We start from the raw sequence: 15,963 nt of genomic DNA, 5'->3' as shown, positions 1-15,963 counted from the left end.
GGTCCACAGAGATGTGGTTAAATTTAACAGTTATAACCTTAAAGTCCTACACTTTTCTTCAAAAAAATGAGCTTCACAAGCACAAGATGGGAAGGCATAACTAGACAGAAGTTCACTTAAAAAAGATCAATTTATTGAGTACCTAGCCTCAGTTTCCTTATCTATAAGAAAAGAGAAACAGATTAATTGGTTTCAAATATTTCCAGTCATTAAATTATCCATAAGGTCATGTTTCAGCATCACACAATTCATATTACTGGTATAATCCTGCACAACTGCAGTCCAAGTTCTGGGGTATAAACTCCTTAGTCGTCCTACTAAGGATTTTAGAGTACGTATGAATCTGTGCTTCAGTGAACTTCCTGGTTACCCTGACGTCATCTCTGCTACTTTGGCATTTTTGTAGTCTTCTCAGGGCCTCTTCTTGATGTCTAGTTTTCGGGAGCAGCCCGCGCTCCTGAAATGACTTGGAGACTCAGTGAAAGAAAAGACACAGGTCAGGCGGGACGCAAGCGAACAATCCGTTTATTCATCTGACGATTAGGGTTTATGTAGAGCCTTAATACAAAACTACATTGTTTCAAAGAATCATTTCCATGGGACAATCTTTCTATGCTAGCCCTAGTACGTGACTTCTAGCATACACTCCTGCTTGATATTAGGGTGTACGTGGCAAGAATCTGTTAACCTTGTTGCAAGAACTTGTTAGCCTTGTTCCTGGTGACGTGGGTATGTTCCTGCTTTCTCAGCCTTTGTGTTTCCAATTGTGTTTCCAATTCTAGGGACTCTTTATCTACAAGTACAGCATGTTTTCAGGGTCATGGAGAGCCTGCTACAGATGATTATGAGCACATTTACACGGGAACAGGATTCAATTAAGAAGTTGCCTGGACTTAGGAACGCACTCCATCTCTCGGCCCTCAACGTCTAGTAATTCTTGTTGTATCAGTCTCCTCCATCCTGTCTCAACCCCAACCCCACCTCCAAGCACATACATGTATACACATATGCACACACAGAGAAACAAACACACCGTATCAACCTTGTATTCCTCAACGTAAAATGTATGGGGAAATATTGAGGCTCTTGTTAAAAGAGCCTCATTATGTCCCCCAAGCATTTTATACATTCCTAAATAATAGCAACAAAGCTACCAAGGTTATTTATAAATACTATTGAAGCTCATGTGTGTGTATGTGTGTGTGTATAACTATATATATATATATGTTATATATATATATATATATATATAAAACATCATCCCATCTCTTCCTTCTTGCTACTAATAACAAATAGAGAATACTAAGTGGAAAAAAAATTCATTGATTTGCCATTTGTTCTCCTTTCTCTGCATTAAATATAACATGAAAATTAAAGCCCAGAGTTAAGGCAGTTATCTGGTTAATTGTGACAAAAGAAAAAAGTTTCAGATTTAATTCAATTGAAGTGCATGCTCTGGTGCTACTATGCTGAATTCCACTCACAATAGCAGTTTCAGTCACCCATATCTCCCCTCAGGGTCTAGGGGTATTCCTGAGGGAATGCGAGTGTTTTTCTAATGCTGTGTCTCCTAAGCCTCTACTCATGATCTATTTCCTCTGATGATTATCAGTCTAGGGGTATTTGCTAAAGTGGTATAGTAAGAATAGTTGGTATAAAACATCCTGTGCCCTTCTATTACGCTGGTACAACAGACCTCTTCTGATGATCTAAGTTGTCTTGGGCTGGAAAATTGTTTCACTCCATCTTTTTGTGGATTCTGTCACTCTAGAATTTGTTTAGAGTCATTATTTAAAGGTATCTGGTAGGGTTTGGGGGAGACACTCTCTCATAAATACATACAGAATCCAAAGGAGCCCAAAAGATGTCCACCTTAACTATAGGAGCTTTTCTGTTAGATTCTTTGTGGAGCCTTGAATCTACCTTTCCTCATCCCACCCCCTCTATCCCTACAGACAATGACTCCAGACACTGCTGTCTCAGGGATTTCTAGGGATGCTCTTAGGATGCCAATGAAAACTACAAATTACATGGTCCTCTGAAGTCCTCAAGGTCCTTCTATGATTGAGTAGGGGCTAGGAAGAAGGAAAAGGAGACTAAGGCACTCACCCCTCTTCTGCTTCTCTAATGAGTCCTTCTCAAAGATTTGATTGGATGCTTCTACTCCTAAATTGTTAAAGGATAAAATCCTCTTTTCCAAACCAGTTTCCTGGTTTTATGCTAGCTCCATAAAACATAAAGCTCAACTGATCTGAACAGACTTTATGTTTCTAATTTTGCAATATCATTTCAATTCATCTAAAGGACATTTAAATTGATCAGGGATGTTTTCAATCAGTCTAAAGAATAAGACTGATTCAATTGAGAAATATTCTCAGTTGGCAAAGGTGCAAGGGCAGAGCAATTTGTCATTTACTTTAATTGGGGTAGGGTAATTGGTCATTTCCATTGACCTCTACCCTTACACAAGTAATTTTTAGGGCTTTCTATGTGCTCAGTTCTATTCCAGTTAAGATTCACAAAAATCGTAAGAGATGATTTCTTTTCTTAATCAATGTTCAGGCTGGTTGGAGAATGCAATTCCATTAAAACTTGCCACAACCCTGTGCCCTCACTTTTCTCCATCCGCAAACCCCAAGGCCAGGCCTACTCAATGGCCCCTATTGGATTTTTGCTGCCATCATTCCTTCTTCCAACCAGGGTTACTTTCCCCCAGCTTTCTTCCTACAGAAGGAAATGCAGACATCTATTTCTCCTCTATCCTGCTATCTCTAAAATCAGGATATATCCCTTTTTAAGTTTGTTAAAGAGTTTTTAAAAGTAATTCATACAGAGAAACATGATAAAGTTTAAAATAAAGATGAAAATTCTGTTCCTTCATTAAAATTACAAAGCTAGGCTGATGTCTTTTTAGCTCCCCATCTTCCCTAATTGAGGCCCTTCTTACTTCTTTCTGTAATTAGCTAGCCTAAAGGTTTTTTAAGTTGAATGGTAATAAAAGTTATAAGGCTATTAACCTCAGTTAGATTCTATTTAGTGAGACTATTCAGTGCGTCCAACTATAGTTAGTCTATTTAGTGAGACTTTTTTCCCCCAGAACCTGTTTTTCAAAATTACCTTAGGAGGTGGGACTCCAGACTTGCAGATGGAAGTTATTTCTCTAGACTCTTGCTAATTTCCTTTATAAGCCAGAGAATGTCTAGAAAAGGGCAGCTAAGATAGTGAAGGACCTTAAATTCATGCCATAGGAAAACCACTTGAAGAAAATGAGGATGTTTAGGTTAGAAAAGAGAAAACTTAGAAGATATAAGATAGCTAGCTCTCTTCAAGTATCTGAAAGTCGATGATTTAGAGGAGAGATGACATTTGCTTTGCTCAGAATAAAAGTAGGAATAAAGAGGGAAATGGCAAAATATTTTTGGATTTTCACTGGATATAAGGATAAACTTTGTTTGATATAAGGGAAAACTTCCTGACAGAGCAATCCTAAAATAGAGCAAGCTGCCTCCTGAAGTAATGAGCTCCTCCTCACTGAAGATCTTCAAGGGGAGGCTAAAAAACCACTTGGGGGAAGGAGGGAGAGAGGTGGGAAAGGAGAAGGGTTCATATTCTGGTACTGGTTAAACAAGATAGCCTCTGCAATCCCTTCCAGCCCTACAATTCTGTGATTGCATGATATGTCTCGGTTAAAGGGCAAAGCTAAGATGATGGACAGGTCCTGTGCCCAATCAACCCAACCCCAGAGAACCACTTACTCCTACTTCTCCTCAAGCTCCCTTGAATGTTTTGAATGACTTTCATTTCATGACGTTCATTTCAATGACCTTTCCCACACTTCCTCACATTAGTAGTTATCTAGAACCCCACTAGAAGCATCATAGAAAGATACTTTCCACATTTCTTTTCCCTGCCAGTAAAGACAGAATTATGGAGATATGCAAAATGATCAAAAAAAATCCAAGTCACTATACAATTTATTGTTGAAATTAGTGGTAAAGATAATAAATAATATAGAAGTTGGAAGAAAGTAGAGATTAATGGAATAAGATGTGACCCAACTTAGCAACTGGCTCCTCTGAGTGATCATGTAATGATTTTTCCTCTCACACTTTTCCAAGATCACTTTGACACATATGTGGCTATTCAAGTAATTTTATTAAAACTGAAAATCTGAGTAACGAGATTACAACAAATTTCAAAAAGTGCAGGCTAAAATAATAAAGTAATAATGATAAATCTGAAGTTCAAGGAATACTACATTAACTTATATGAGGAACAGAAATGTTCAGTATTGAAGGTTTGCTGCCCCCAAGAGGAGAATCTTTAAAAAAAAAGTCTGAAAAAGAGAAAATAATTCTAAAGCAATTTCACTTAAAGAATAAACCAATGTACACTTTAATTTTACCTTGCCACAGCAGCATAAGTGTTGAAGTATGAAATTTTTATAAAGAATGTGAATGCTAATATTTAAAGATCATTCATGACTTTAAAATATCTTAACTGATTTTTTTTTAATTATCTGGACCTGTGATTTTGTTGGTGTAAGAAACTCCTAGCAAGAAAACTCCCTTTAGCAATTCTTATCAGTAATTGTTCTGCATCTTAGAGAGTTGCCTAGAGTAGAAATTGGTTAAAGGACTTAATAAGGGTCACACAATCAGTATGCATCCCAAGCAAGAGTCAAACTGGTCTGCTTGTCTCCAAGGTACTGACCTTCTCTATTTACTATGCCACATTGGTTTTCTAGTAACTGACAAGATCAATAAAATAAAAATCAGTGGGTTAAATATTCAAACAGAACGTGAAATTCCCAAACTTCAAAAAATGTGGTCTTCTCTTCAGTCTTCATCACATTAAATCCCTGGTAATGATTTAAAAACTGATAATGGAAGAGTAAACTGAATGTAATTTTTAAATATATTTTTATCAATGTCTTCTGTCACTCACATCATCATAATTATCAACAGTATCTTTCTTCCCACCTCTTCCACCTCCTAGGGAGTCATCTCATATAACAAAAAGTATTTTTTAAAGAGGAAAAGAAAATGAACACAACAGATTAATACATTGAAAAGTCCAAAAACACATAGATTATATAGATTTAGATATATAGATTACATATAGAGAGAGAGATTCAATTACAAAGTGCTCCTTAAAGAAAAAAGAAACAACTTAAATAGCTGGAGGAATATTCATTGCTCATGCCTAGGCCATGCCAATATAATAAAAATGACAATACTTCCAAAGTTAATTTATGCTTTTAATGCCATACCAATCAAATTACCAAGTGAATGTTTTGTGTAACTCAATAAAATAATAACAAAATTTGTTTGGAAAAATAAAAGATCTAGAGCAGGGGAAATGATTTAAAGAAGTAGGGATGAAGGGGTACTAGCACTTCCAGACCTTAAACTATATTATAAAGCAGTAGTCATCAAAACCATCTGGTATTGGCTTAAAACTAGAAAGATGGATCAATGAAACAGACTAGACAAGAAAGAATCAGAAACAATGAACTCAACAGCCCAGTATTTTATGTAGTAGAAACATAAATTACCCAAGAAAAAACTTCTTTATTTGATTTTTTTAAAACTGCTAGGGACTTTGAAACTGAATGGAGGAAGATGGCAGAATAAAGGCAGGGGCTTGCTTAAGCTCTCTCCCAAACCCTACCAAATACCTTTAAATAATAACTCTAAACAAATTTTGAAGTGGCAGAACTCACAAAAAGATGGAGTGAAACAATTTTCCAGCCCAAGACAACTTAGAAGATCATCAGGAAATGTTTGGTGAGAGAGAAGCAGAGTCCAGTGCTGGCCTCATCAGTGCAAACCAGGTCCCAGCAAACCAGGATCAGGCCAGGCAAGTAAATCAGTGGCTGCAGTGGCTGTTTCCAGACCTCTCACACCACAGATAGTAAGGGAATCAGACAACAGGTCAGAAAGAAATTTACGGGGGTCCCTTAACTGGCACCAAGGGCAGAACTCTGTTGAATTACCTATACTTGGATCTGGGGTGCAGTCCTGGGTCTTAGTCCCAATGCGAGGAAGAACATTAGTACAGTAGAGCATGCTGCTGTAGGGGAGCAGGGACCCAGGTCACAATTTCAAGGTTGAAAAGAGTGTGTGTGTGGTCACTCACAAACCAGTGCACAGTGCAGAAGAAAATAAAAATCTTTTCCTAGATCATACCACCTTAGAAGAGCCAAAATTACAGGTCCCCAAAATTACCTCTGCAAACAGCTACATAAAAAATCTGAAGCTTAGGACAGTACCCCCTCTGCTTGGGAAGCAGAGCTCCTCTTTAGCATAAAGTTAAAAGTCAAGACATAAGTTGGAAAATGAGCAAACAGAAAAAAATTCTGACCATAGAAAGTTACTATGGTCTCAAAGAAGATCAAAACACGTACTCAGAAGACAACAACTAAGTCAAAATTCCTGTACCCAAAGCCTCCAAGAAGAATATGAATTGGTCTCAGGCCACGGAAGAGCTTAAAAAGGATTTTGTATATCAAGTAAAAGACGTAGAAGAAAATTTTGGGAAGAGAAATAAGAGTGAAACAAGAAAACCCTGAAAAAAAGGAGTCAACAGCTTGGTAAAGGAGGCCCAAAAAAATACTGAAGAAAATAACACCTTAAAAACAGAAGTCCAAATGGAAAAAAAGGCACAAAAGTCCAATCCAGAGAAGAATGCCTTGAAAAGCAAAATTGGGCAAATGGAAAAAAAGATGCAAAAGCTCACTGAAGACAATAATTCCTTAAAAGTTAGAAGTGGGCAACTGGAAGCTATGAGGTATCAAGAAACAATCAAACAAAATCAAAAGAAGAAAAAATAGAAGAAAATGTGAGACATCTCAATGGAAAAATAACTGATCTGGAAAACAGATCCAGGAGAGATATTTTAAGGATTATTGGACTACCTGAAAATCATGATCAAAGTAAGACCCTAGATATTATCTTTCAAGAAATTATCAAGGAAAACTGCTGTGATATTCTAGAACCAGAGAGTAAAATAGAAATTGAAAGAATCCATTGATCACCCCCTGAAAGAGATCCCAAAATGAAAACTCCCAGGAATATTATAGCCAAATTCCATACCTCCCAGATCACTGCAAGCAGCTAAAAAGAAACAATCTGAATATCATAGAGCCACAGTCAGGATAACACAAGATTTAGCAGCTTCTACATTAAGCGATTGGAGGGCTTGGGATATGATATTCCAGAAGGCAAAAAAGAAATCTAACATTATAACAAAAAACCACCTACCCAACAAAACTGAGCATAATCATTCAGGGGGGAAAATATATTCAATGAAATAGAGGATTTTCAAGCATTCCTGATGAAAAGACCAGAGCTGAATAGAAAATTTGACTTCTAAACATAAGATGCAAAAGAAGCATAAAAAGGTAAACACAAAATAGAAATCATAAGGGATTTATAAGGTTAAACTATTTGTATTCCTACAAGGGAAAATTATAACTCCTAAATATATTCTCATTATTAAGACAGTTAGAAGGAGTATACACAGACAGAAAGCAGAGGTGTGAGTTAAATGTGATGGTATGATTATCTAAAAAAATTAAATTAAAGGATGAGAAGGAAGAATGCACTAGGAGAAAGGGAAATGGAGAGGTACAATGGGATAAATTATCTTACTTAGAAGAGGCCTAAAAGAGATTTTACAGTGGAGAGGGAAACTGGGAAATTGGGAAGGACAGCAAATGAACCTTACTCTCATTAGAATTGGCTCAAAGAGGGAACAGTATACACACTCAATTGAGTGTAGAAATCTACCTTACCATACAGGAAAGTAGGAAGGGAAGGTGCTAAGAGAAGGGTGGGGGAGGTTGGGGAAGGGGAGCTAATAGAAGGGAGAGCAGTTTGGAGAAGGTAAACATCAGAAGCAAAACACTTTTGAGAATGGACAGGGTAAAAGGAGAGAGAGAGAGCAGGATAAACATGAGGAAAATGGGGTGGAGGGAAGTACATAGTTGGTAATCATTACTGTGAAAAAAATTACAGTGAGTTTCTCTGATAAAAACTTCATTTCTAAAATATATAGAAAACTGAGTCAAATGTATAGAAATGAGCCATTCCTCAACTGATAAATGATCAAAGGATATGAACAGGTGGTTTTCAGGCAAAGTAATCAAAGCTATCTATAGTCTTTATATGAAAAAATGTTCTAAACCACTAATGATGAGACAAATGCCTATTTAAACAACTCTGAGCTACTACCTCACATCTGTCAGATTGGCTAATATGACAGAAAAAGAAAATGACAAATGTTGGAAGATATGTGGAAAAATCAAAACACTAATGTACTATTGGTAAAGTTGTATACTGATTCAACCATTCTGGAACGCAATTTGGAACTATGCCCAAAGGGCTATAAAACCATGCATACCCTTTGAATAAGCAATACCGCTACTAGATCTGTATCCTAAAGAGACAAAAAAGAAAAAAAAAAAGAAAAAGGACCTATGTGTACAAAAATATTTATAGTAGCTCTTTTAGTGGTGCCAAAGAATTGGAAATTGAGGGGTTGTCCATCAATTGGGGAATGGCTAAACAAGTTGTTGTATATGATTGTGATACTATTGTTCTTTAAGATGTGATGAGCAGGGGCAGCAAGGTGGTGCAGTGGATAGAGCACCAGCCCTGAAGTCAGGAGGACCTGAGTTCAAATTCGGCCTCAAACCAAACACTTAACACTTACTAGCTGTGTGACCCTGGGCAAGTCACTTAACTCCAAATTGCCTAAACAAAAAACAAAAAAAAAAGTGATGAGCAGGATGCTCTCATAAAAACATGGAAAGACTTACATGAACTGATGCAAAGTGAAATGAGCAGAACCAGGAGACCATTGTACACAGTAACTGCAATAAAGTATGATGATCTCCTATGAATTACTCAGTTATTCTCAGCAATGCAATGATCCAAGACAATTCTATAGGATTTATGATGAAAGGTACTATTCATCTCCAGAAAAAGAACTGGTAGAGCCTGAATGCAGATCAAAGATACCTTTTCTTTACTTTTTAAATTTTTTTGCCTGTGTTTTCTTTCACAGGACTTACACGTAAATGTGTTTTGCATGACTACACATGTATAACTTATGTCAAAACTGCTTGCCTTCTCAGTGGGAGGAAGGGTGGGAGGGAGAAAATTTGGAACTCCAAATCTGAAAAAACAAAGAAATGTTAAAACTATTTTTACATGTAATTGGGAAAAAATAAAATATTAAATAAAATTGACAATAAATTTTTTAAAAATTGCTAGGAAAACTGGAATGCAATCTGGCAGAAATTAGGTTTAGACCTATGCCTTCCAGAGAGGACATAGATATTGCTATGACAGAATGTACCCCTCCTTGCTGGTCAAAATCATAACACTTCCCTCACTTCTGGCAGAAACCCAAGATCTCCCCATGACTCATTTATTTTTCAACCACACCTACAAGAAGGCAAGTTGTTCCTATCATTGCTGTGGAGTTTAGGGGGAGCACACTGGCTTGAAGAAAGAAACATAAAAATTCTTCATAAATTTTTCCATCCTAATTTTTAGTAAATCACCAGGTTCAGTGGTTAAATAATGTGGAAGGGTCCTGAATCATATAAATCCTAAGAGAACTTGAACACCAGTAGTTGTATGTGTCTGAACAGATTTGGTCTCTGGCTTCCCGTAACTGGGACTTTTTCCCCTCCTCTTTCCATGCCTAACTCAATACCTAGCAGATGACGCAGATTTTCCCTTTACCAATGCAGATCCCAGTTCAGCAAGGACAGTGTATGCTTCATCTTTCATACTCTCAGGTTCGTGGGAAGAATCCATAGGTTATCTGAAAAAGAAAGCAGTTTGCTCTGTATAGCATAGTAGATAGAGCACTAGACCTTGAGTCAGGAAGGCCTTTCAAGATCTCCTTCAGATACTTACTAGTTATGTGACATGGGCCAAGTTCCCACATCTGTAAAATGGGGATAATAAAAGCACCTACTTCAAATAGTTGTAAATGGTTGTAAGCAAATGAGATGATATATGTAAAGTGTTTTGAAAACCTTAAAGGGCTATATAAATGGTGGCTCTTATTATTGTCATTGTCAGCAAACTGTAATTGGCAGGAAACAGACCCACTTCTACTCCAGGTATGTTGCATAGCAGCATAGATACTATTGAATGTCCTGGCTTGATCAATTTGCATGTCTATTATGCTGTGGGTGGTAGTTGTGGGTTGTTGATAAACTATGAACCCCTTCCAAAACAATCTGCTTGGGAAGTTCCTTCAGACAAATAGCTTCCTTGAAAAAAAAAAGTCCCTCATCCCTTGATCAAATTGCAAATGGCAATTTAAGACATGGAACCACGTGGCAAATTCTAAAGAAATGGATTACAGCCATAATAATGGTGGTCCTCTATGAAAGGTGTAAATCTATTTTAAAGTCAAGCCCCTCCTGATACTACAATTTGAGGAAATTTGACTTACAGCTGTAGGAGATCTCAAGGCTTCCATTTGTCAGGTAAGGGTCTCAGTACACTGGCATCAGGCCAAACCTCAAAGATAATGTTAGATATCCTTTGTCCTTTGGCACTGATCATGCTGTCAGATTATATTCTTGTTCCTCACTTCCCCTGGACATCTAGTCAACAAATGAGGCATGATGGTTCTTTCTGCAGTGCAGTTGCACCATGACCTATTCTTGGAAGCAGAGCAAACAAGCCTATTTTGCTTCCTTACCATTCTTAAGCATACCCTAGGAATAAAATATGCTGCCATCTGAGTTTCTTCCTCTTTAGGTGCCAAATTTCATGACAGTATGTCACTGAGAGTACCTTTTTTTCCTTCCAGTCACATGGGGGAAAATGAGAAAGTAATAATGCCCATGGGGTATGGCACACTAGTAAGATCTGGGCTTCCTAGTAAATTCTTGCAATCTGTTAAAAAGCAAGATAAAGTGCTTTTTCCCTCCAAATGGTGCTGACAGATCTCCAGGACAGTCCTAATAGTGAACACTTCCCTCAAGATGCAATCCCTCTCCACCCAAAACCAATTAATGGGAGTAGTGCACAACTAACAGGCATGCAGCTCAGGATCTGGTCCATCCTCTCTTTCTGAGAGTTCTTGAGGCCTAGCTCTAGTAGCAACCACTGAGATGTTTATCTCTACAAAATACAGATAACTGGTATTGGGTGTTTTAGCAAGGGTGATGCCATGAAAGTTCTCCAGGAAGGATTTTTCTGGTTAAGCCTTTCTCATATGACATCCCTTTTCAGAGTAAATAAATGAGTTTCAGCAATTTCAGTAGGGTTAAATTGTCAACAAAAGTTTTCTGTCTCTGAGAAATGCTGCAAGATCCAACTCCTGCTGGTAGAACTCCATCCTGTATGGCTTATATATACATTGGTTCCATTTCTGGTCCTAGCACAAACCTCAGGAAATTACCTCACTCTGATGGAAAAAAAAAATACAATTACAGGCTTGTATAAGCATGACTGAGAAGTCATTTAAGTACTTTGAAATGCACTCATATTCATACTGTGAGGGAAAAAATTATAACGTTATCTAAGCAGGCCACAACATGTTGATGGAGAAGATCCATCGGTCTTCACTAATTAAGTGCTGGAAGGTTGCCAGTACATTAGCCTACACATAGGGAATAACCAAGTACTCATAATATCTGAACAAGAACAAAAATGTCTTTGTCCCTGACCCTAATTCTAAGGAGGTGATAAGGCTCACACGTCTAAAATGGCAGAGATTCATGCTTTCTGAATCATGTTTCAAATATCTGAATAATAAAGTATATAGCACCATCAACATAACTGCAATAACAGCAAAAGAAGTGTTGGATACCACCTAGGCCTGCCCAGGAAGGTCTTACTTGTGTAATCTACAATGGCCTGACCTCCATTCAGTAATAGGGTTAAATTATCTGAACCACAGGATCTCAAATACTACCCTGAGTACTGCCATGCCTATTACTTCCCCCAATTGGCCCTTAAAATTCTTCGCTATGTCAGAGTAACAGTGTTATCTCATACCAGGCCACTTCCACCATCGCTACCTTCTTGTTAGGTTCTCATTTCCTAACCAAGCTCCATGAAATACAGTTATTTGAAGCCCCTGAATTAACCAATTCTTGAGTTCTCCTGTTTTGTCTTAAATGGAGGCCCCAAATGATCTTAACCCCAAGTGTAACCTCAACTCCTATTCTTTTTGCTTTTCAATGCATTTCTCCATTTGGGACATAAATTCTTTCATCAATTGCAGTTGGTCTGATTACCCAAGGAAGTTCCAAGATGAAAAGTTCCTACTTACATTAACAAATTCAGAATTCAGGAGAACCACAACAAAAACAAAGACTTTTGTGGCCAGGGGTGTGTGGGAAAATGTTTAACTGGCTTTTCAGGAAAAAATGTGCACAAAACACACTTTTAAGTTTGATCTCCATTACAAACATTTTCTCCATCACTTTCATAAGCCTAGACAAGCAAGAAAACAGTAATCAGGGCTTGATTTGTAGCATTTGCCAATTCTGAGGCTCACACTGAAAATCCAGCAATTGGCTCTAGGAATCACTTAGAGCTCGCCCCTGCTTAAAACCACATATTTCTGGTAGTATAGAAGCTTATGAACACTTTCTTGACCTTAATTGTGTCAATTTAGGACTCTTATTATACCTCAATCTTTCGTTGCCTACACTTCTGACCCCAACTCAACCTCTCATCCACATCATCTCTGAAGTGAATGGTAAGATCAGACCTTAATTAAGCTAATCCTCTAAGGACAGTCATGTACAATCTATTTTGTCCCTACCATGGTACGTCTTTCCAGTTCATTAGGATCTGTTAGTCTTTTATTGACATAGCTTAAAAGAATACTGATTCAACTCCACACAACAATGAAGTATCCAAAAAGGTTAATAAAGTCATAGAAATAGAGATGTAAGTGGCCTTAAAGGTCTTCTTGCCCAACCTCCTCATTTTACAGATAAAGAAATGAAGGCCTAGAGGGTTGAAGTCATTGCCTGAGATTACAACAGTACTAAATGTCAGACCCGTGATTCAAACCCAAGTCCTTTGATTCCAAATCCAATCCTATTAGGATTTTATTAAGGTTTGGAATGTATAGTCCACAACCCAAAGGAGGAAATTCCAGACATGAGGCAAGCCAACAGAGAAGATATTTGGAAGAAGGGAGGACTTTCTGTTCTTCTCAACACATGTAATACATTTAGGACTAGCCCTAAGTCCCTATAATCTTCTTTCCCTTGATGGGAAATGAAAAATAGTGGCTAAGAGAGTGGGTAATATTAGCATAGGGAATAAGGCATAGAATGGGAGGGAAAAAAGTAGGAATTGGACTAGGGACTGAACCTGGGATTTCATTGATAAATCATATTTTCTAAGTAATCTTTAATAAATCCATTCATCATTGATTAATATTTGTCCAACCCCTCCTTTTAAAATAATCTTGGCCCCCCTATTTCTTACTTTGCATGAAAGTTGGTTATCATAAACTTCTGATTACATTACCAGGGCTACTCCCTGAGGAAGAATTCAATCACTCCTGGTCAGGATAAGTGAATTAATTTATCTTGAAATAACATGTCTTCTCCTCCTTACCATTTAGAATTCCTCTAAATTGTTCTGTACCTCAGATTCTTCCTCTTTCTGGGCTGCAGGTTTCTTCTTTGATTTCTCCCCAATCTCTCTTAACAGAAAGAAAAATAATAGAAAAAGGAAATTTTATACTTCAATCTGTTCCTAATTTTAAATGAAATATGATAATAATATTACTACTACTACAACTAATATCTACCAATTATTTAGTCCTTAAAGATTGCAAAGGATTCAAAAACTATTCAGGGCAGAGCCAAGATGGAGTAAAAGCAGTGACTTGCTTGAACTCTCCCCCAAACCCCTCCAAATTCCTATAAAAAATGGCTGTAAACAAATTCTAAAGCAGCAGAACCCACGAAAAGACAAAGTGAAACAAATTTACAGCCCAAGACAACCTGGATGATTGATTGGAAAGGTATATCACACCGGGCTGGGAGAGGAGCACAGCTTGGCATGGGCGCACAGGCAAGGCAGGCCTCAGTGAACCTGGAGCACGCCTCAGAGGACTGAATCGTGGGCAGCTGTGGCAGTTTCCAGACTTCTCAACCCATGAACGCCAAAGACAACTTAGAAGGTCAGTGGGAAAAGTCTGTGTCTGCAGAGAGAGAGAGAAGCTCGGTGGTCTCGGCTCTAGTCCCCAAGTCTGGCCCCAGGGCAGTGGCTGCTTCCAGAGTTTCTGGCCCACAGACTGAGGGGAAATTGAGTGACTGATCAGAGGGGGATTGCAGGGATCTCTTTGCTGGTGCAGGATTCTCTTGCTTTGCCCATGCTTGGATCTGGGTCACAGTTCTGGGTGGCAGTCCTGGGGTGAGGAGAAGCTCTGGCATGGTGGAGCTTGTAGTGGTGGTGGAGAGGAAATCCTCCTCACAGTTCCAAGACAGAAAAGAGTGCTTGTGGTCACTCATAGACCAAAGCAAAGACCAGGAAAGGAGTAAACACCTTGCCCTTGATCATAGCACCTTGGAAGAACTGAAAATTTACTCGTCCCTAGAAATATCGCACAAAACCCCCAAAGCTTGGGATAGTACATTCTCCACACTGGAAACAGACCCTTACCTTAACAAAGAGTTATAACTCAAGTAATTGGCTAGGATCATGAGCAAGCAGCACAAAAAGAGTCAGACTATAGAATCTTACTTTGGTGATAAAGAATATCAAAACATACAACCAGAAGAAGACAACAAAGTCAAAGTTTCTACATCCAAAGCCTCCAAGAAAAATATGAATTGGTCCCAGGCCATGGAAGAGCTCAAAAAGGATTTTGAGAAGCAAGTAAGAGAAGTAAGGAAAAACTGAGAGTGATGCAAGAAAATCATGAAAAACAAGTCAACAGCTTGCTAAAGGAGACCCAAAAAATACAGAAGATAAGAACACCTTAAAAAATAGCCTAACTCAAATGGCAAAAGAAGTCCAAAAAGTCAATGAGGAGAAGAATGCCCTAAAAAGCAAAATTGGCCAAATGGAAAAGGATGTCCAAAAGATTACTGAAGAAAATACTTCCTTAAAAATTAGAATGGAGTAATTGGAAGCTAGTGACTTTATGAGAAATCAAGACACTGTAAAACAAATCCAAAAGAATGAAAAAATAGAAAACACTGTGAAATATCTCATTGGAAAAACAACTGACCTGGAAAATAGATCCAGGAGAGAGAATTTAAAAATTATTGGATTGTCTGAAAGTCATGATCAAAAAAAGAGCCTAGACATCATCTTTCAAGAAGTTATCAAGGAAAACTGCCCTAATATTTTGGAACCAAAGGGCTAAGTAGAAATGGAAAGAATCCACCAATCACCTCCTAAAACAGATCCCCAAAGGAAAAGTCCTAGGAATATTCTGGCCAAATTCCAGAGTTCCCAGGTCAAGGAGAAAATATTGCAAGCAGCCAGAAAGAAACAATTCAAGTATTGTGGAAACACAGTCAGGATAACACAAGATAGCTGCTTCTAAATTAAGGGACCACAAGATTTGGAATATAATATTCTGGAGGGCAAAGGAGATAGGATTACAATCAAGAATTACTACCCAGCAAAACTGAGTATAGTCCTTCAGGGTAAAAAATGGTCATTCAGTGAAAAAGGGAACTTTCAAGCATTCTTGATGAAAAGACCAGAGCTGAATAGAAAATTTGACTTTCAAATACAAGACTCAAGTGAAACATAAAGAGGTAAACAGGAAAGAGAAATCATAAGACACTTATTAAGGTTGAACTGTTTACATTCCTGCATGGAAAGATATTTGTGACTCATGAGTCCTTTGTCAGTATTAGGGTAGGGAGAGGGAAAAAATTATGTGGATGGATAGATAGATAGATAGATAGATAGATAGATAGATAGATAGATAGAT

The sequence above is a fragment of the Vombatus ursinus genome, unplaced genomic scaffold (genome assembly GCF_900497805.2).
Source record: "Vombatus ursinus unplaced genomic scaffold, bare-nosed wombat genome assembly UNPS02010304.1, whole genome shotgun sequence".
Lineage (NCBI taxonomy): Eukaryota > Metazoa > Chordata > Mammalia > Diprotodontia > Vombatidae > Vombatus > Vombatus ursinus.
This window is presented reverse-complemented; position numbering follows the sequence as displayed.